This window comes from Macadamia integrifolia, chromosome 8 (assembly GCF_013358625.1).
Source record: "Macadamia integrifolia cultivar HAES 741 chromosome 8, SCU_Mint_v3, whole genome shotgun sequence".
In the NCBI taxonomy this organism is placed as follows: domain Eukaryota; kingdom Viridiplantae; phylum Streptophyta; class Magnoliopsida; order Proteales; family Proteaceae; genus Macadamia; species Macadamia integrifolia.
The window spans coordinates 27,869,894-27,877,702 of record NC_056564.1 but is presented as its reverse complement, the minus strand read 5'-3'; the positions used below and the strand labels follow the sequence as shown (position 1 = coordinate 27,877,702).

The window sequence follows — 7,809 nt, the reverse complement described above, 5'->3', positions numbered from 1 at the left end:
GGGGGGGGGGGGTAGGTCGAGGTTGGGAGGAGAGGTGGGTTAGAGTGGGCATAGTGGGCGGTTGGGGCCATCATGGGTGGTCGCTGATAGTTTTGATAATAGGTAGTAGGGTAGGGTTGGGGCTTGTAGAAGCAGATGGCGGCATTGTGGTTGGTGCATTGACAGATGGTGCAGTAGAGGCGCCCTTAGGAAGAATGGCCACAACCACGACCTGATCTGCCACGCACCCACGTCCCCTATTAGAACCTCGACCAAAAGAGGTGGTCGAGTCACCAGTGGAAGGGGGGACCGTTGAGCGATGTTGCCAGTTGGAGCAATGGGCGTTTCACCAGATTCAGATATGGAGAGCTTGTAAAAGGCCTTCATGCTTTCGTGGCTGCGCAGCAACCCGTGTAGTTCATTATAAGAGGGAGTGACCACACGAGTAAGCAGAGAAGGAACAATATCCTATAGATCCTCGACGAGACCGCGTAGAACATGAATGTTGAAATCCACAGGGAGGAGAGGCTTACCAACAACAACCAGTTCATCAACAACAAATTTAGCCTGCTAAAGATATAGGATGATAGTCTCATCCATTTTTTGATGAAGGTTGTGCATGCTGAGATTGAGAGGCATAAGTCGAGTGGAGGAGGTAGATCCATAGGTTTCATGAAGGGTCTCCCAGATGTCTTGACTTGTCTCCTTATCTAAAATAATAGGAACAACAACCTCAGAGAGAGAGGGGACAAGCAGACTAACAAGCTGGGAGTCCTATTGTTGCCAGCTCAGTGCTGCTGCAGGGGTTAGAGCCATTAATGAAGCCAAATAGGCGTTGGCCACAGAGAAATGGTATCAGTTGTTTCTTCCAAAGAAGGAAGTTGGTGGGTGTGAGTTTGATGGAGAGAAGGTGACGAGGAGAAGGGAAGGAGGGGGAGGGCAATGTGATGGAGGTTGTGGTGGTGATAGTGGTTTGAGCGACCTCTGGGAGAGATGGGTTGAGGTTGGTAGCCATGGATGCTAGCTGGGGAAGATGGTGTGCAGCAACTTGGAGACCAACAAAGGAGAGGATTGTTCTACTCGTTGGAGTAGAGAAGAGAAGAAGGGAAAAAAAAAAAAAAAACCTATGCTCTTAATATCATGTTAACACAGTTTTGGATTTGAATGTTCTGTGTATATTGATTTGCTAAATTACATAAAGAGAATATATATATATATATATATATATATTGTGCCCTAGCTAGCTGGCCACAATATGCAACTACTAATATGGATACACAATATGATTCACATAAAATATAAAAACCTACCACAAGTGTCGCACCCTGTTCCCATAAAACTGAACTGGTGACCGGGTTATCCTCGGATAACCCAAAAATCATCAGGATCATCTGATGCAGTAAACCACAACACAACATGCCACATACAACATGAAAATATAATTAAATAATTCAACGGAAGACTCGTCATAAATATATACCTATAAATTCTTCACTTACTCTTGATACCCAAATTATTATACATAGTACATATACATGTGGGCTCGCAGGCATGATAATTACACAAGAAATAACAAGTTAAATATCTAGAGCACAAAAAGAGGAATACATCAAAAGAATAAAATAGAAAAGTTATGTTTCGAATTCGTTATTGTTGCCCTGTAACGCAGCCTTCGCACGGGCACCCGGCACTGTGCCCAAATCCCTCCGGAACCCACCAATCTCCCACTGGAAACTTGTCAGGGGGCCTCGAATCTTTCTCCTCTACAGAGAAATATACTAAATCATCTAAAAAGGTGTGTACACAAAGGGTGAGCTCATTAGCTCAGTAAATGGAAAGAAAGACGCAAATAAGCAATCGCATTTCAAATGTTCCTATATGCATGTAATTCATTTAAGGCCTATTCACCTAGGCAATAATGCTAAGTCATAACTTACATACTACTCATAACCATAGTGCGTGTATACCCCGAGTACGAGATGCATTCTCCACCCACGACACACCCATAGGGTTGTCGAAGAGGGCTCAAAAAAGTAAATCGTGGTCAAACGATAGTAAAAAAATAAATCATGGCTGAACCACAGCAAAAAATAAATACAGTATGCTTAGCTCTCTGAATATATCACTAAATTTTTCAACTGTCCTAATGATCAGATAGGCGTACTTCTAACCACCACGGCAATCCATGACCGACACTTCCCCCCAATGATAACCCAACACCTAAACCCTTGTTGGGAAGAGTCATAGCACGAGGGAATGTCAACTTAACCACATGCACCTATATGAGATAGTAAGACTACATAGTGCTTCTGTGTTCCATTCCATGGTGCACTAATGTATTCGTTTCCAAGCTGACTATGGCATCTAATTTTGCAATTCATCATATGTCCAACTAATCATCATCATCCAAAAATTAAATAATCCATGCTCATAAGTCAAAGCAAGTTACAAGTATTTGGAAATTTAAAGATGCCACATAACAATTCATAAATGCATCTAGCACTAAACAAAACATATGCACGAAAATGGCATTCTTAAATGGAAAGATGATGTATCAAATGAAAATGATGCAACAAACATTCCAAAATAAAATCAACGCCCTCTCCCCACTTACCTATTCACGTACGAGAATATGCAAACATGATACCATGTAAGATCTGGCATGCGAAGACGAGAGCCTCGGAACCTAACATAGAAAGGAAGCTTAGAATACGTCCATTTCGGGACCATAAAACAATGAAAGACATGGTCAAGATGTGTTTAATCACGTAAAGGAGGTTGTTGATGAATTTGGGCTCGAACGGAGCTCATTGGACCACAGGTAGGTCATACAGGTGGCTAGGAGGACCCACCTGTGCAAGCTTCCTAGGCAAACAACACTCAGACCCACACTGGCAGGCCTGGGTACTCTTCGGTCCTACCTATTGGTAGGACCCCGGGGCTCACCAAAGACCAGTGGGTGCTATCGGCGGTCTAGGTACCCATCGGTAGGACCCTAGAGCCCAACTAAGACCAGTGGGTTATACCGACAGGTCTAGGTACCCGCCAATCCTACCTGCCTGTAGGCTCTGAAACCCAAGTAAGATGGGGGGTCACACTGGTGGGTTTGGTTACCCGCCGATGCTACCCACCAGTGTCCAGCGGGTTCTGCTGTCCTACTTCTTTTCCTCTTCACACCTTTTGAAAATCGAAGGGGGTTGTTTCCATCATATTTTTCACACATTTAAAGCTTCATCCACATAAACACAACATAGATTTAAGTTCAAATCAAGATTTTGGGAACAAATCATACCTTTAGCTCATGATACCCCAAAACCTAAGATCCTTCCCCCAACTCCAAATATCACAAAAATGCTTTTAGATCTTGGTTGCTCCTCTTTTGAAACCTATAAACAAATCACATAGAGTCCCTCTTAAGTCTTGATTTAACCACCTAAGAGGGTTTCACCAAATTCAAGGGGTTGTAGCACTTACCTACCTCAAATTGTAGATCTCAAGGTGCCAATCACTTTTCTGGCATCGAAATGGCAAGGTACGACTTTGGCAACAAGGGGAATACACTTTCCCTTACTCTTCCTTCCCGTCTTTTCCTTCTTTTCTTCCTATTCTTTACTCCTCTCCACCAACCCTTGCTCAAATAATAAATGGGAGAGGAGTAAATGCTATTAATAGTTTGAGTCATAAATATCTACTAGGGTGCGGTTGGTTTTTACATTATATGGCCCAAATCACATTAAACCGAGATACTGAGTGAAGTAGTCGGTAATACCAGGCACACATGACTTCATTATGACGGGAAAAAAAAAACACGCGTGATCACCCAAGTTGGGCTTGTTGGAGCCCACATTTCCCCTACAAGTGGGTCGCGTAGGGGGGTCGCACCCACCAGTGACCACCCACCTATTAGCCATAACATGGCAAACCTTACTAGATTTCGATGGGAAATGAGTTCTCAATGCGTATTTCACTCCCGTCACTTGTCGTGATCCAAGTTCTCATCATCAAATACGATAACATAGCTTCCCTACTCGTACATAGCCTTATGATATGTACAAGTGCATGGCTTAGGCATGCGAATCACATCGAGTACCGGCTCAATCTTATCCAACCACCACGCATTTGATGTCACCCTTGCTGTCATGCACCATAGGGCACTTGCATCAACCCTTGCCGGTTAGGACCCTGCACGACCAAACCGAACCAACCGATCAATAAATCGGGTTTAGGGAGCAATGCTCTACAACAAGAGAGGTAAGCATAAATTGAGTTGTCCAATATGGGTAGACTCAATATTGCGTCAATAGCGAGCTAGTCCCCAAGAATGCCCCTTTTTTAGGTTGGTTTGTTGTGAGAGTAAGTAGCAAAGAAGAAAGTCCTTCCACCCATACCGTGGTAGTAGACGACCAAAATAATAAAGTTTATATTTTAGTAAGGGTAAAACTTATCATCTTACGAATGGACTTGAAAAGCATACAAGATGATTATAACTTTGTAGAAGGCTATAATACAAAGTTAATTTTTAAATTATTTTGAAAACCCTTTTATACCCTTGATATAAAGAATTTATTGAAAATAAGGAATAAAACAAAGCGATGACCAAAAGAAAGTTCCATGCCGGAAATACACTTGTAGAGTTGTCATTCACACTTCAATTCACACCCTAGAAGAGAATACAATCCTAAAAGCTGAGGCAAAATGATGTTTGACATCCCAAATTAGAACCGGTTCAGCGGACTTCTAGGATCTTATTATTATTCCCTTTGATAAGAAGTCAAAGAAGAATGAACAATGTTTTGTTAATAACAGCTCGGCGAGCTCGCAACTCCTTTTTACTCCAACCAAAAAGGAGTTTGCTTATCAACCCTAACCCCAACAACCCCGCAAATTTCCAGCTCCTCTCCCTTTCTCCTCCACCCATTAAACCTTTCCCTGCAATTCCATCTGGGTCTGGGTTTCCTTCTTCATTTCGTTCTACAAAATGATTGTTTCATCGGATAAACCCATCAAGATTGAAATGAATCTCAATTGCTTGGTCTGTCAAACTTCGCAGAGATCACCAGACCCACCTCACGAAAAGTCACGTCTAAGGTTGTGTTGCATTTCAATGGAGAGGAATTGGTCGGGGAGACTCACCCCAGCTCCACGATATGAAAAGTTCAAAAATGGAGGAGCATCGACATCCAAGAAGGGTCACCGCAGGGTTCATAGCACGACGGTGCCGTTGGAGGGAGATGGTCCACGGCTCTTGCGTAGTGGTGGGATGAGAAGGGAATGGAGCTTTGAGAATCTTAATCAGAGAAGAGAGGATATAGTAACTGAAAGGGGAAGAGCCTTTTGATATTTTTGGCGGGAAATGTTCTTATTTTTCCTACTCTCCTTTCCTGCTTTTTCTTGGCTCTCTCTCCCTCTCTCTTCTGTTTGTCTCTTGACATTTTTTTTGGTTTGTTACTTTGTTTTGCTTTTCTTTCCATCTTTTTTGGTTTTTGTTTTTGTTTTTCCCTTCCTCATGAATCTTCTGATGGAAATTTGCAGATTATCTCTGAACTTGTATGTAATATTAATGGGTGGAATTGGGTTTTTGAATTTAATTTCTTTCTCTCTCTCTTTTTCTGTTTTTAATTGATTAGAATTATAATTTTTTCATATTTGTTATAATTATTGTGAGATTATCGTAGGCAACTGAGCAAAGTTAAGATCATCCCAAATTGCATCATTATTTTACCCCCACCAGACCTCTAGTACTCTATTGTTTTTTTTTTCATAGTTTAGATCATCTTCCTGTTGTCTCAAAATGCTAATTTCATATATTGTATAATTTCAATTTCACAAAATTGAAGAAATAAAATTACTTCCCGTAAATTTTCTTCCCCTGTATTATGGGTTCCTAATGTCATAAGAGGTTAGCATATACCTTTTCCCAAAAAAAGAAAAAAAATCTTATAAGTTACATATGGTTGCAAGTAAAGCTAATGGAAGGGAAATTCGTCTAAAATAGAAAATGAAAACTTTTGTAATCATGATGCGTAGTTTGCTTTCATATAATCTTTATTTTCGCAAATGCAATATAAGGTAAACTGATCTAGCAATCCAAGAACCACACCTTGGCCAGATGCCTAGTTGTTCCATGTGGCAGATCAAATTGGCTGAAATTTGATTGTCAAATATACCCCAAGGTCCTTTACTCACATGTTTAAATTCAAATAGAATTTGTCGTGTGGAAAAATAGTAGAGATGAAGAGCAATAAGAGGGAGATTCCAAGAACAAGCAAAATTTTGATTCCTCTCTATGTTAGGATTGAAAGATCGGATGGGAAGCATCATGTTCCTGACATCAAAGTTGATGAGAGCTAAAACTTGCTCAACAGTGTATATATATATATATATATTTATTTATATATTTGGTACAAATTGTTGGCAATAGTTACTAAAGCTATAATTTGAAATTTATGCTGACACCATTTGTCTCGCCTTTAGACACAACCTAGGCTCCGTTTGGTTGTGAGGGAAATCAAAAGGAAGGGAAGTGAAAATTTGAAACCTAAAAAAAAACTTTTGTAATCATTACCTAACATGTTAATGTTATCAACTCCAAAATCATTCTTGACTTGGTTATTAAATTTCATTACTATGCATCCAATTCCCTTAAATTTTAAAGATAAGAAAAAAATCACATCTAAAAATTATCAATACTACATATAATAAAAAAAATTTACATAGTTTATAAAATCAAGTTAGAAAAAAAAATTACAAGTGGTCCAAAAATCCAAATTATCGTCATCAAATTCATCGTCCCTATCAAAATTCTCATTTATTCTACATATGGGCAAGATGTTATTTCATTTTAAAAGCTCACTGAATTTTTTTTTCACAACAATTGCATTGCAAGTCTATGTAATGGCCTCGTTAACAGCTCTCTGCAACTGAACCTATCTCCATGTCAAACAATGACAATGGCAATGGCTGTTTGAGCTTGAATCGGCTCAGGGTAGATGTACCCACTACCGTCCCTCCGCTTGAATCTCTCTATCACGATTTTTCTTAGCTAGATCTCTCTCTCTCTCTCTCTCTCTCTCTCTTATCCTAATGCCCCTCTCGTCCCATTTCTCTCGAATCCTCCCCCCCCCCCCCCCACCTGAATATCTGTTTGTAACCATTTTTAATCTAATAACTACCAAACTTCCCTCCTTGCCCTACATCCTCACGCCCAACTCTTTCTCTCTCCTCCATCTCTTTTTTTTTGAAGGACTTCCTTCATCACCGTGTGTAAACACAAAATTTTGTATCCCCTCGACAATGATGCTTTTCAAGATGTGGACAATTTTTGCTAAAGATCAGCAAAGAATATCATTAATAATCAAAGAATGGAGATACAATAGAAATAAAAACCATTGAACTAAAAATCTACCTTCAGCATGGCCATCAGTAGATTTTTAGCCCAATCACAATGTCTAAATAAACTGAAATTTGGGTATTCTCTGAAAATCCCAGCTTACATCAGATAAAACAAATGGAGCTGTTAACCGTGAGTCAAAACTTTTTCATCTTGCTCCATGCTTAGCCAGCATATCTGCAACGACGTTAACTTCCCTGTAATAGTGAGAAATTTTCCAATTTATTTCATTCAGAAAATTCTTGTAAAATAACCATCTCTGCTCGAAACACCATGGAATTTTTTGATTCCTAATGCAAGTGACAACTGCATTGGAGTCACACTCAATCCAAAGATTTTCAAGGCCCAAGATCTTCGCATGATGCAGGCCATGAAAGAAGGCAACGAACTCAACCATGAAGTTAGTCCCAATGTCTTCATAGTATGAGAAGCGAAACAGA

The 7,809-nt window shown here is 40.1% G+C and overlaps 1 long non-coding RNA gene across 1 annotated transcript in view; it reads left to right on the top strand.

The window, feature by feature from the left end:
• Positions 1–5,598, top strand: part of LOC122087661 — an 8,073-nt gene extending 2,475 nt beyond the window's left edge. The window contains exon 2 of the long non-coding RNA XR_006142803.1: positions 5,030–5,598. This is a non-coding gene — a long non-coding RNA (uncharacterized LOC122087661). The remainder of the gene's footprint in view (positions 1–5,029) is intronic.
• The last annotated feature ends 2,211 nt before the right edge of the window (positions 5,599–7,809 follow it).